Source organism: Marmota monax, unplaced genomic scaffold, assembly GCF_021218885.2.
Source record: "Marmota monax isolate L192 unplaced genomic scaffold, Marmota_monax_Labrador192_F-V1.1 WCK01_AAM20220418_F8-fsc00023, whole genome shotgun sequence".
Classification (NCBI taxonomy): domain Eukaryota; kingdom Metazoa; phylum Chordata; class Mammalia; order Rodentia; family Sciuridae; genus Marmota; species Marmota monax.
Window position 1 is genome coordinate 7,091,632 of NW_026692907.1, and position 14,745 is coordinate 7,106,376.

At 39.1% G+C, this 14,745-nt stretch overlaps 1 pseudogene; it reads left to right on the plus strand.

Annotated features, from left to right (window-relative positions):
• The first annotated feature begins 1,586 nt into the window (after window positions 1–1,586).
• Window positions 1,587–3,081, plus strand: LOC124096870 (serine/threonine-protein kinase Nek3-like; annotated as a pseudogene).
• Window positions 3,082–14,745: the final 11,664 nt, after the last annotated feature.

The following is a 14,745-nucleotide window of genomic DNA, read 5'->3' on the forward strand; positions in this document are numbered from 1 at the left end:
ATCTTATGACCTATAGGGAGCAGGAGGTGATGAATAAATCATAATCCTATAGGTAACAATTCTGAAATTCATTCCACTAGATCCTCAAATGGTCTCTGAAGGATGAGGCCCAGTTGCCCACAGAAAAGAGCCCTGCAATAATTCCCTCTTACATCGACATTTTGTCCTTCACTATTTCACACTTTCCAGTCCTCCATCCTAATCCTTGTGTTCATTTCCCAAATAAATTACTATCTTAACTTCTGTCTCAGGCTCTGCTCCGCTAGGGAAGCCCAAGCTAAGAGACTAAACATGAGTTTTCCACAAGGAGATACAGAGGAAAAGCATTTGAGGCAAAGGGGAAAGCATGAGCAAAGTCAGGAGGCATGAACTGCACAGACATGTTTATGGCTTGTCAGTAATCAGCTGTCGCTGAAGCATGGGTAAGTGGAAGGCATGAGGAAGAGGGAATTACTGGAAGGTGTGTTGATTGGGAAAGATCTACCAAATACGCTGACCTGAGAACGTTGAGAAAATGTTCACCGAAAGTTTTGCTTGTTTTTCATCTCAGGCTTCTGTATTGTTCTCCTCTGGGAAATCAGTGGCCTGTGGACTGAACCATGATTTAGACCCTGAAATCAAGACAAAATGAAATATTCTGGTGAAAGATCACATACTGGAGAACAAAACTACTGATAGTGTACATATTATCTTCAGAAGAGTATGATGAGTGCATGATCATCTTATTATGACTGAAAGAGGGGGCTTCTGAAAAACTTCAAGATAAGAAAATGGAAATGAAATTTATGACACCTATTATTATCCATTAAAATGATGAAAGATAGCAGTACATTTTCATCATTATGAACAAAAAAATTTATAAGTGCTTTTGTGTAATCATTCCTTACTTTACTACTTAATTTGCCCATTGGGACTTAAGTTCTTCAACTACAAATACTCTTCTCAGGAGGGGTGATGCTTTTAGGTTTGAGAGGGGAATTGGGAACTTTTAATTTTATTATATTTTATGTAACACCATATTTCATCCTGGTAATGGATATTAAACTACCCTATTATTTATGTGCCACTAAAAAAGAAAAAGCAATGTTGATTACATTTTCACACAGTGTCAGTTGCAAGATGCATCCTGATTTCAGAGATTTGAGAAAATATGTGACTTAAAGCCGATGCCTACTATTTCATTTTCCCCACCTGAATGGATTCTGTAAGATAGAAATCTAATCTGTTCAACTTTGACTCTTTCTAATACTTGGTACAATTTTGGATATAGGTATGGTTCACAAGTGTTCAAATATTTGTTGAATTACACTGAAAAGGTCCCTATCTTTACCCACTTTGACATAACTCTTAATATCTTACCTCAGATAGGACAGTTCATAGGAAAATATTTTATCACCCATCTCAGAACCCTGTGTAGTATAAGGAAATACACCTATTAATAGTCAGCATGAACAAAAATCTCTCATGACTGCCCTCTATGAAACGCACCAGTCACCTGGGTGGAGAAACCAACTTGGTCACCTGGGAGGCCATAGAGGAGAGCCCGTTGTGACTGCATGAGTGGAGCTCAGCTGTGGATGCCCAGCATGGATGACTACACCGTCCTGAGAGTGATCAGGGAGGGCTTCTTTGGCAGAGCTCTTTTGGTTTAGCAGGAAAGCAACAATCAGATGTTTTCCATTTAGAAAAAAAGGCTTCTAAGTCTCCCTCTGATAGACAGAATCCTAGGAAAGAGGCTGTTCTGTTAGCCAAAATGAAACACCCAATATTGTTGCCTTTAAAGTATTTTTTGAGGCTGAAGGACATCTGTATGTGATAGAGTATTGTGATGGAGGAGATCTACTGCAAAAGATTAAAAAGCAAAGAGGAAAATTATTTTCTGTAGCTATAATACTTAATTGGTTTACACAAATGTGCTTTGGAGTAAACCACATTCACAAGAAACGTGAGCTACACAGAAATATCAATTAGAGGACATCTTCCTCACCCAAAATGGAAAAGTAAAAATGGAAGATTTTGGATCTGCACGTCTTCTCTCCAATCCCATGGCATTTGCTTATACATATGTGGGAACACCTTATTATGTGCCTCCAGAGATTTTGGAAAACCTACCTTATAATAAAAAGTGACCTCTGGTCCTTGGGATGCATTCTATATAAACTCTGTACCCTTAAGCATTCATTTCCAGCAAACAGTTGGAAAAGTCTTATTCTCAAAATATGTCAAGGGTCCATCCACCCACTGCCATCTCATTATTCCTATGAGTTTTACTACCTTGTCATGCAGATGTTCAAAAGGAATCCTTCACAGTGCGCTTCAGCTACTACTCTGCTCTCCAGAGGCAGTTTAGCTCTCGGCTAGTCCAGAAGTGCTTACTCCCTGAGGTCATCACAGCATATGGAGAATAAATTATTAGATGAAACCAAAATGTGTCAGCATAATACACCAAGAAAAACCAACCCCGGGAGAATCACGATAGCTCTGGGAAATGAAACAAGCATGATGCAAGAGGGAGAAAAAGAAAGTGTAACCATCCCAATTTAGAAGGTACTAATACAAACCTGCATGAAAGTGCATTGAGGAGAGTAACCAGAGGAAAAAAGAGTCAGGTAATCTGTCAGTCCTTCCATGAAAGCCAGTTCAACCAAGTCCTCAGAGGCAGCAGTGGGAGAAAAATGTACCCAGTACAACTCCAAGAGCTTTGGAAAATGCACCCATACTCACCTCCAGTTTAACTGCAGAGGATGATGGAGGTGGTTCTATAATATAGTGAAAATAGTACCTGTAAGCAGTGATTCAGAGACCCCTGACACCCTATTGAACATCCTTAACACTGCTGATCTCAGCTCAACATTTCAAACATGCATGATATATAGATGATTTTTGAAAGGCTCCCTGTCTGACGAAACAGAAGTATCCGACAGTGTTGATGGAGGTTCCAATTCTGTCGTTTTGGATCCAGAGAGACTTGACCCTAGGCCGGATGAAGAAGACATGGGCTTTGAGGAAGATGACCACAACCTTGACTAGGTGTCATAATTGAGGAAGCGAGCTGAATGGCAGGGTGTGTGTGATGGATAACACCTGCCCCAGAGAATGTGTTGGAGTCCCATAGGAGAGATGTTTCAAATGAGGAATTCATGTTTGGAAATAGAATGAAGAGGAATGAACTGCTAATACTTAAAATTGCTCCTGACTAGCATCACAGTTTTAAAAAATCTAGAACTCCTCTGAGTGAGCACAAGGGAAAAGGTATAGCAGATGGCTATGAGCTTTGCAGTCTGATAGAACAGAGATTGGATACTAGCTCTACCACTAACTAGATGTGTGATTGATTATAGGAAATTAGTTCTTTGAGCCCCAATTTTCTTAATTATAAAATGAGGATAATGATGCCTACCTCAGATGACGTTGACCATATACAATTATACTAGCTCATATGTTAACTATTCCTGTTGCTACAACTTCTGTTTATTACCATATAACACTTTTTACATTTTCTCAAGGTTTGCAGATCTAAATACATGTAACTATAATATAAAAATATCTCACATTACCATTTTTTGTTTATACCACCTTGAGAACTCAAAGTGTGGAAGATTTTTCACAATATATTTTGTATATATTTGTCTCCATGCCATGGTTTGTATTTTATCATATATGATAAAAAAATCGTTGTTTAGGTAAATGTGGTAGTAAAGATAATTTTGAAAGTATAGATTTTGTATTAATTATTTACATGAGAGGGTGTGTTTAGAAGATCACAAGATCTCCCTCATTGTTCTAATCCTTTGAAAGGATTTACTATGGAAGAAAATCACTGGACATCGAGGAATTATTCGCAAACATTTTCTGTAGAATTCATTTAGGGTGGGAAGAGAGTTTTCAAAGTTTTGCATGCCTTTATTTGATTTAATTTCATGCTCGCTGAAGCCCATTTATATCAGAGTCACCGGCACCTTGAACTTGCTGTGATTTTCCTCTGCTTAGTAGCCAGATGATATTTGGTAAGACTCTTGGCTTCTAAGCCCCATGTCTTGGAAACAGTCCACACTGCATTAGTGAAGATTCCGGGGCATTCTTCTTACTGATCCGACTAAGCCTTTGAAAATATACTATGACCACTAGGAAATTTCAGACTTAGTTTGAACTTGGCATAAAAGGATCCAAAGACATGGAAGGCTCCAGTGCCTGGAGTGCAGTGGTTACACCTCATTATCCCCAGAGTAGGGGCCCGCTCTTCCTTCCCCTTGGGTCTCTGTGTCTTCCCATCCTGGCCTGGGGCCAAGGCTGCCTGAGCCATGGGAACAGCACAGAGTCATCTCAGATGCCTCCTAGGAGAGTCTGTGAGGCACACACCACCTCCTCATACTCTGATATAGGAATCTCATCTTCATTTCAGTTTTGTCTACCCAGGGCTTGTTCTAACTTTAGAATTTAGACAGATTCTCAGAATGGAAAAGGTGATGTTTGCTGGAGTGAATAGTGAGTGGTGGTGGAGTGGGAGTGAACGGTCTGGAATCTGGTTGTGCCATTTTACTATTGGTTGTCTTTGGAAGTATAGTAGTACTCCCCTATCAGCAGGGAATATGTTACAATATCCCCAGTGGATGCCTAGTACCGTGGATAGCACTGAACACTATGTATATAGTATTTTTTTTCTATATGTGTATCTATGATATAGTATACCTATGATCATGTTCTACCTTTTCTTTAAAGGAAGCACATTACAGCTTTTGTTCACTATATCTGAATTGCCAGCATCACTGATATTGGACTTTGGGGGTTGTCACTAGGTAAAATAAAGGTTATTTGAACACAAGTACTGTAATACCGCCATAATTGACCTGATAATCAAGGTAGCTACTAAGTGTTACTGATCCATATACAGCATGGATACACTGAACAAAGGCACATTTCCTCCAAGAGGGATGCAGCAGAATGGCTGGAGATCTCACCATGCTACTCAGAACTATTTGTAATTTAAAACTTATGAATTCTTCACTTCTGGATTTATATCACTTAATGTTTTTAAACATCTTTTAACTGCTAACCTGTGGTTCAGATGTCTGCTTTGCTGGGTGCTGGCCCATGGAGTAGGGTGGGAGCTTCTAAGACCTGCTGCATAGTATTGAACATGCTCCATCTCAAGGACTCAGAGGCGAGGAGACTCTGTACACACATTTCCTTCTCCTACGACAAATACACACTGGAAAAGTGGTAGGATTGCTATGTTTTATTGCTGTTCTTCACTTTAATTTCCATTGGTTCTTTCTCCTTATCTTTTATCTTTTTCCTTCCTCCACTCACTCTTGGAAAACCCTAAAGCAAAGTGTCAATCCAGAGGATAACTGTGTAATCTGTTAACTTTGTTAACTGGATCAAGATATTTAATTCCTTTGAATCTTTTTTGTGAAGAACCATATTTTTCACTTATCCAAATATTTACTAATTCATTTACTAATCAAATCAGACTTTGGATGCCAGGCCCTGAATGAGAGATACAGAGAGATACAAGGATGGTTAAAATATGGCCACCCCCCAACCCAGGATGGTCAGAGAAGGGTAGAGAACTGTATGTACCTAGCTCACAATGTTGTTTTGTTGTTTCAATAATTGAGTAAAATATTGCAGGTAAAAAATTTTGTGAAAAAAAATGTCATATTATGAAAAGTAAGCTATTAATACTTTTGACTCTTCAGGTAACTTCTGAAATGGCTTAATTTTTGCCATCAAAATGTCCTTGTTGGGTTGACTCAGATTGTTAAATTGCATGATAAAATCCTGTTGAAACTACTGAGATGAAGAACAGCAGGCAATCACTATTTTGTGTCTGATGTACATTCGACTTCTTTTACAAAGACCTAAGGAAACGGGTCCTCAATATGGTAGATGAGTCTTTCTCATTTTAACAAGCCATGCATTAGCAAACTAGGGCTGGTGTGACAGTTCCTCCATGGACCACTTGGTGGCTCCCTTAAGTGTTGCCCTCCTATATGATTCACATGGCTGCCAGAGTTACAGCCTGGCATCAGCCTGCAAAACAGAGGTGAGAGGGAAAGAGAGGGGCATGCCTCTTACCTTTGAATAGCTGCCCACCTCTTTCTGCTTATGTCCCATGAGCCGAAATTTAAAATTAGATGACTGAACTTCAGGGAAGACCAGGAAGTCTTTATTGTGGACATTCTGACACATCCCACAACCAATCTGCACAAACATATCCAGAAACCAGCCCCTTCTCACCACCCTTGCTCCTTTCTTGATTATTAACGCCACTGTCACTCTTCCCTGGATGACTGCAATGGCCACTGAACTGGCTTCCCTGCTTCTACTCTTGCTCTTGAAATCTTTGCTTAACACACCTTGTAGAATGGTTCTTCTGGAATGTAAGCCAGATTTTTTTCCGCCTCTGCTCAAAGCCCTCCAATGGCCTATGAGGTCCTCTGGGGTTTGGCCTTCCTTCCCTCACCTCTCCCTCACTGGAGTCAGTCACACTTGCTCCCTTGTTGGTCCTTAGAATGACAAACACATTTTTTGACTTGCCACCTCATCAGCCTGGAAGATTTTTCCACCTCAGATATTTGTTGTTCTCATTAACCTTACTTCCTTACTTACTTGTCTTAAATATCACTTTCTCAAAGAGGTCTACCCTAGCTGCCCTATTTAAAATTGCCAGCCTAACCCCTCACCTTCAGCTCTCCCAATCTAACTCAGTTTATTTTATTTTCATGTCAGGTACATTTTCTAATGTAGTCATCCCCCAGTAACCATGGGGGATACTAAAATCTGTGGATGATCAAGTCCTTTATGTAAAATGGTGTACTATTTGTATTTGCAGACATTATTTGTATCTACAAATATTCTCCTGTGTTCTTTAATTAGTTGTCATTCTGTATTGTGTAGGGAATGGTGTCCAGAACACAGCACCTACACATATTCAGATGCAACCTTTTTATCCCAAATATTTTTTTAATCATGATTGGTTGCATCTGTGGATGTAGAACCTGTAAATATGGAGAATCAACTGTATATGGCATACTTGACTACCTTTACTGATTCGTGTGTGAGTCCGTGTCTGTGTATCTTTTCTTGTTAGAATGACAGCCCCCCGCAAGCCAAGTATTTTTTTTTTCTTCACTGAATATCCCCAGTACCCAGAACAGTGCTTTGCTTGGTTTGTAATAGATAATAAATATTTGTTGAATGTAAGATTCAATGATGATATGGAGCCAAACCCAGCTCTGATGACATCAGTCGAGGGCTGGACCCACTGTGCCAGAAGCAAGGCTAATTCTAGACTTTTCAGTTTGGGGATTCAATAAATTTCCTTTTGCTTATTCAATGAAAAGGCTACTTAATGAAATCAAGTGGATCTGGGTTTCTGACACATGAAAGAGAAGAACCCTAGCTTCCTCAGGAAGCTATGGTCGACTTGGAAGTCATAAAAGACCTCTCTGAGGAAGTAATATTTAGGTATATTTAAGTGATATTTCTTTAATTATTAATAGAAACTGGTGAAATAAGATGAGGAGGAGGAGAGGCAGTACAGGGGGAATATTCTAGAATGGTGGATGATGGAAGCCGCAAGGTGGGCAAGAACAGGAAGCTGTCCACTGAGGCTGAGATATAATGAATGAGGTAGAGATTGAAGCCAAGAGGTAGGCTGAGGCCAAATCACAGAGCCCTTGCAAACATTAGAGAGGATTTTTAGGCTCTTCTGCCAGCAATGGAGAGCCATCTGTGGGTTTTAAGAAAGACGGTGACATGATCTGGTATACTTTTCTTTTTAGATTACTCTGAGTATTGGATGGTTAATAGATTGTGGAGTGTGTGTGTGTCTGTGATTTAGTGGAACTGTTGTGAAAGTGGGGAGAGAAGGAGTCCAGATGGGATATGATAGTGTTTGAATATGGTTAATGGGTATTGGAGCAAAGTAGATGAAATAGAAATATATTTTGGAGGTATAATCAACAGGATTTGGTGACAGATTGGCTGTGGGGGTGAGGAAGAGGGAGGCAACAAAAATAACTCTTAGGTTTTTGGCTTGAGCAACTCGAGGATGCAGGTGCTGTTTGCTGAGATACGGAAGACTGCAACAGGAGCAGATTGAGAATGAAGCCCCTGGTCAGAGCAGCCTGGTCTGATGCAATGTGCTTTTTTGGCTGAGTATTGGAGACATTTTCTATCTAAGTTAGACACTGAAATGTCTTGACTATATTGGAGAAGCAATTTTGTGTAGCACAAATTTTCCATAAGAAAAAAGTAAGGACAATGTCTTGCTTGCTCTGTTTTTCTCTCTGCACATAATTTGGTGGTAGTATATGCTCACAAAGCAAGAACTCAGCCCAGCTGAGAGTGGTGACTTCACCACTGTGATGTTGAGGGCAGTGATTGGAGGAGTATTAAGGAGTACTGGAGGAGTATTAAGGATTGTTTACCGCACCCTTGATGGAGAGTTCCAAAAGGTAACATCATATGAACATTAGAGTAGCTAGCTGGTCTTTGAGGTCCTTCCTACCTTGCAGTTCAATAGTTCAGTCTGTAGCAGGTGTTATTAAAAGAAAGCAGAAGCTGGAAAGGATGAAGGAGGCCTTGGGATATTACAAAATATAAGTAGACTCTTAGAATTTATTCATGTCCTCAATGTGAGAATTTACTTTCTCGGGGCTTTCAGGATTTTTGAGCCATCTCAGTAGACTTATTGTCTGCCCATTAGTATCAAAATGTGAACACAAATGAAGGTTAAAATTTTGAACTAGCATAATATTTTAGGAGTGTAAATTTAGGGGGAGGGCAACAGCAAATATGAAGTGTATTGTTTTTGGCACTAAAAACGCATGAGTCACGGAGTCAGACAGACTGAAGTTTGAATACTTATTCTGTCAAGCACTAGCTGTGTGATCATTAATAAATTACTCAGCCTCCCTGGTTCTCACTTTTCCCAAATGCAGAGTGTAGGAATTCATGGTTTCTGCCTCATAGGAATGTTGTGTTCCTTCACAGGGTTGCTGTGGGGATTCACCAAGCTAACGTACATTGTAATCACTACTTTAATATATTTTACTGGAGGCTTATTCTTCATCTTGGCAATCATGTTTCTTATTTTTAAATAAGGTGATTGAGGGATACCAAATGTGATGGTGAACTCACCCATTCACTGGGTCACAAAGGATTTTCAAAGTTAGTACTCAAACTGGAACACTCAAAGTTGTTTCAGAACACAATGTCCTTGGAGGATCTGCCTTTTGCCGCCAGAGTCCTAGCTATATCCTGGTTGTGGCACTTATCACACAGTATTGCAATTGCCTGCTCAATCTGTACTCCCATTCCCCCTGAGGAAAGGGCCCAAGATTACTTATAGTTAAATGCCCAGGACCTACTATAGATCCTGGCTCAATGAAGTCTCCCAATAAAGACTCATTCAGTGATTGATTGGATGAATGAATCACATCATTAATTAACATAATTAACAATCATGGAAAATAGGCAGAAAATGCCATATTTGTCACCTTAACAGAATTTCCACTTTTCTTTGTGTGTTCTAAGCAGCAAGAGTGTTTGGAAGCAGTACAATAATAACTAAAATAATAATAAAGGCCCAACAGAATTCAATAAAGCAGATGCACATGTTGGCTTCACAGTGATTGAGGAAATTGGAAGTCATGTTTGAGTCTTGTACAGGATATGATGGCAGTCTCTGGGGCTTTGTTTACTAATTCAGCTTTGGTGAGAAGTTTTTGTCTTGTTCTTTGTAGAAAAGTAATGTAGACAACCAGCCTATCAATGGTGTCAAGAGAAAACCAACGAACTCATGAATTATGATTATACTTGTTTTAGCTCATTTATAGGGAAATTAAACACATTATTAGCACCATGTGCAAGAATTGCATATAAGCAAGGGCACAGGGCAAGTTAGGAAACTGCCTAACACCTGACCATTTACTCTGCTGCATGCCAGAGGTTTAAGGGAGCTTAGGTTCTGGTTCCATCTAAGAAATGGAAATCATATTACCCAACTATTGGTTCTGAGCCCATTGAATCAAAGAGAAGGAGATGAAAACATCAGACTTGGACTGGAGAATGTAGCCCTGACCTAGAAGAAAACTGGCTTCTTCAGACCTGACTACCTAATCATAGGCTAGGACAGCCAGGCAAGCAGCTCCCTCCAGAGGATGAACCACTCACTCTCAGAGGAAGAGAAAACTCACAAGTCACATGAAGGGAAGGAATAGTAAGCTGCAAGGAATAGCAGTCTCAGATATCTTAACCCTAACGAATACAGGATTATAGACCAATGAAGATTAAACTATCGCCAAGCTATGTAACACTAATAAGTTAGTAAGGGGTAGAAACACCAAAAAATTTACTCTAGTAGAATGTTTGGGGTATCTACTACTGTTTAACAAAACATCCCCAAGACATCCCAAAACACAGTGGATAAAACAAATTATATGTGTATGCCAAATATATATGGCATGATATATATTATATTATATCAGTATGTCTGAGAAAGTTTGGATTAGTTACTTAAAATAATCATTGGGAAATGCCACATTTTTCACCTTAACAGAATTTCTCTCCTTTTATGTCCCAACCAGCAAGAATAAATGGAAGCAGTACAGTAGTAACTTTAATAAGTAAACAAATCAATATCCACGAGAATTCAATAAAGCGGATGAAAATTTGACTCAACCATATGTCACATACTTGATTTAAATATACATACATTTTTCTTTCACAGTGTCTTTTAGCTGGGTGTCCCTCACAACATGGAGGGCTTAGAGTAGTTGGATTTCTTACATGGCAGCTGGCTTCCCTGTGGGAAGTCCAGATGAAAGTTGCAAGGTGTCTTATGGCTTAGCTTTGCAAGTTCCTAGGACAGGATTTCTGGTACATTCTATTGGTCACAGAAGTCATTAACATTGACTCAGATTCAATAGAAGGAAAACTAGACTCTACCTCTTAATGAAAGGAATAGAAAAATTTTAAAAGTATTTTTTATTTCAGAAGTTTCATCATGAAACATGGAAACAAGGAAAAGCAGCTAACAATTTTTCAAGGAACTATATTAAAAGCACATTTTTAAATATCATGTAATTTTCATTAGAAATCAAAAAATTTAAGTCTTATTATTCCCATTTTAGGTGAAGAATCTAAGGTCCAGAGATTATATGCCTTTCTTGTCAATAGGTGGTAGGGTAAAAAAAAAAAATTATATCTGATTTAAAAATCTTTTTTCTTTCTACTGATTACATCATCCTTCATCGATTACAAAACTTTTATTTTTACAAAAGACAAATTGAAGCTCTCTAAAAAGATCCGTGGACTACTGGGCTTTAAAAATGATTTTCATGACAGTTTTTCTGGTCCAATATTTGCTCTAGTTCAACGCTTAATGATTTTATCTTGAGCAAAACCCATCCTGTGCTCATGGAATGGCCCGATAGGCGAGAAAGGCTGTTTTTAACCAAGACTCATCAAGGGAGCTTTTTCTATGGGGGAACCCAGGAGAGCTGGCCACCTGCCACATTGTTGGAGGTTGGGATTGCTTTTCCACCTAGCGTCTTGAGGTGTTCTTGCTCCTCCTAGAATCTAACCCAAAGTCCTCATGTCTAAAACATCCTTTAGTTGTGTTCAGAATTCTACAACACCTACTCTTTATGATAAACACTTTAAACGCCTCCTGAAAATTCTGAGAGGGAAATCATACAACTGACATTCTAAGCTCTAAACAAACCATGAAAGAGAAATAAAAGCAAGGTGTTTATAACAAAACAATGTGTGTTTTAATAAATAGATGCTGACACATATCTATATGAGATGGTATTAGTGATTCTCAAACTGTGAAGAAGGACCAATTATAAGTTTTCTTATTTACTATAGATGGATACTTTTGTAAAACATAATGAAACTGTTGCAGTGACATGAATTTGCTGTAACAGTTCCTAAAAGGATCCCTGCTCTTCAGTGGGTGTCTGATAATGGCTGGTTACAATTTATAGACCAGCTCTGGTCTCAGATCCTACTTTGGGTAGCATTGCTTTAGATAAGAATAATAGCCACCCCATTAAGTAGGTATTATTTTATGTTTCCAGATTATATGTGAGAAAATAGAGGCACAGGGAGGTTAAATATCTTCTGAAAAGCTCATATTCAAAACCACACATTTTGACACATCGTCAACAGCGGACTTAACCCGTTACAGAATAAGATTTGGTGCCTCCAAGGTGTGCACAGTCTGTTAGAAGAAACAGAAAGAAAAATAATAGGTTAATATTTTTTTTAAATTGATAAAATATTTATCATCAAGTAAAAACTGAGGTTCAAATTACTCCATTGAAATTACTCCAGGCTCCCAGATAGCCCAACACTCAGCATTTTGATCTCAACGTAAATAGCACAACTATTAGAATCAGTCACATCTCATTGTGACTTTTAACCAGCTCCTCCTCCAAAGGCCTGGAGAGCAGGAGAAATGTCACTTCCCATCCCCAAGTATAACATCTTTTCAAGCAAAAATCTGTGCCTCTACTTAAGGAGTGTGTAGGGGACATGATGAGAAGTTAACTGCCACATCTGTTCTCCTGTCTGCTCGTGAGCAGCCTGTGATCACAAACAACTCATTTAGGGCCATCGTCAATCTCTCCCCAAGAGGTACCACCCCCACACCATTTGTGGACAACGCACTCTGGTGTGTGAGTCACCTCCTAGGCTGAGTAGCTGTTGACTCACAGCTTCAGAGAGCTTCCTATTGAGCCAGCACTTGCCCTAAAGCCTTGGAAAGAGAACAAAACAACTTTTGAAGGAAATGAACACCATTCCTTTGTCAACTATGAGACTGTTATGGCTGGAAATGGTTCTTGTGTCCCAGCGGCAACAGAATCCAAGCTTCTGCAGATTCTTGAGGCTCAGCCCCACCATGGCTGGAGGGGCAGCTTCCTGAATCTCCAGCAGTGCTACCAGGGACTCTGAGGGCTAATTATTCTGGAGTGATATTCATTGAGCACTTCTTATATATTAGACATTGTAAAAAAATAAATATATATAGCAGTCACCCCTTACTAAGGGGTCATGTTCCCAGACCCCGAGTAGATGCCTGAAATCATGGATCGTACTGAAATACATAATTAATGCTTTTTCTTATACATATATACCTATGATAAAGTTTAATTTATAAATTAGGCACAGTCAGAGATTAACAGCAATAACTAATTATAAAATAGAACATTATAAAAATATATTATAATGAAATTATTTAAAACTTATGAATGATTCACTTGCAAAACTTTTCATTTAATATTTTCAAACTATGGCTGAGTGCAGGTAACAGACAGGGAACCCTTGGCTAAGGAGGTACTGTGGTAGCAGGTAGATGTTATCATGATTTCGGTTGCACAGTTGATTTAAACTGAGCCACAGAGAGTTGTCAAAAGTCAGAGAGCTGGTAGGTAGGAGAGCCAGGGCCCTTTGGCTCAGTGGGGCTTGCTTCCAAGCACTGAGACTTCAGGCACATCTGTTGTCAGGGTGGGGCCTCATCCCTCCATGGGGGCCTTCTCCATTCATTGAACGTGTGCATTGGCTTCAGTTTGGTGCACAGAGAGTGGTGCAAAGAGTACAGCATCACGCCAAGGTCAAAATCCTTATCTTTCATCATCTCATGATGGGTATTTAGTGTCTCCCCCTGGGTTTGGAGGGGGACCCAAGGAAATTATATAGGATAATGTGTCTCCAAAGTTATTTTAAAATAAGGATTGGTCTTTTGATGCTGAGTTTGCAATATGGAAGCTCAGGCACCTCACGTCAGCCTGCTCCATGGTAGGTACCCAATGTATGTTATTCGCCCATCTTCCCCCAAACGCATGAGAGACACATAATGCATATATACAACGTAATTAGAATTCTAATGGAAGCATGTTAGGTTTTAAGATGGTGCACATAAAGAATGTGATGAAATGTGATAACACTTTTCATTTTTAGAACTCTTAATGCTCAGCACCATTCTAAAAAAAATAATGTCATCTAATTTAGTCCTAAAGATTCTATGAATTTGGTATTATTTTGCCCAATGAATAAGTGAAGACGTTTTATATGCATAGCACCAAGAAAGAACATACACGCTGTGAGAGGTAGAGTTTTTGAGGTATAATTATAGACACTATTTATTGAACATCTACTGTGTGCCAGGTACAGGATATATTATTTGTGTTACATATGAATATACTATATGGTGTTCTCACAGTGGGTTTTATTATCAAGTTACATGAGAAAACAAAAACAGAGAGTTTAGGAAACTTGCTTCAGGACTGAAATCTAACTTTTGTGTTCAAAAGTTATTTCTTAGTAAGGGATGGTCTTATTCATGCTGAGTTTTCAATATGGAAGCTCAGTTGAATATAATCGGGGTTTAGTATCATCTTCGTGTTTGTTTCAAGCTGCCTATAATTCTAGTCCCTTTAAGTGCATTTTATTTGTTTAGGTCTCTAGATGTGCAACGACAAAGGTACAATCCAAATACGTGTTTATTCTGGAAAATAGGTTTGAGAGTGAAGGTGACAGCTGAACACATCTGTGAATTCCAAGGCCACGGTGTTATAAATGGGAAAAACACATCACGAGCCTGCTGGATTGACCAGAATATTCAGGAACAACATAGAGAGGGAGATTTGGCAAAAGATGAGGGCCACACCCTTCCAACTGTTTCCTAGTAGTCCTTCCATGAATGCCTCTCTGAACTCTGAATAACAA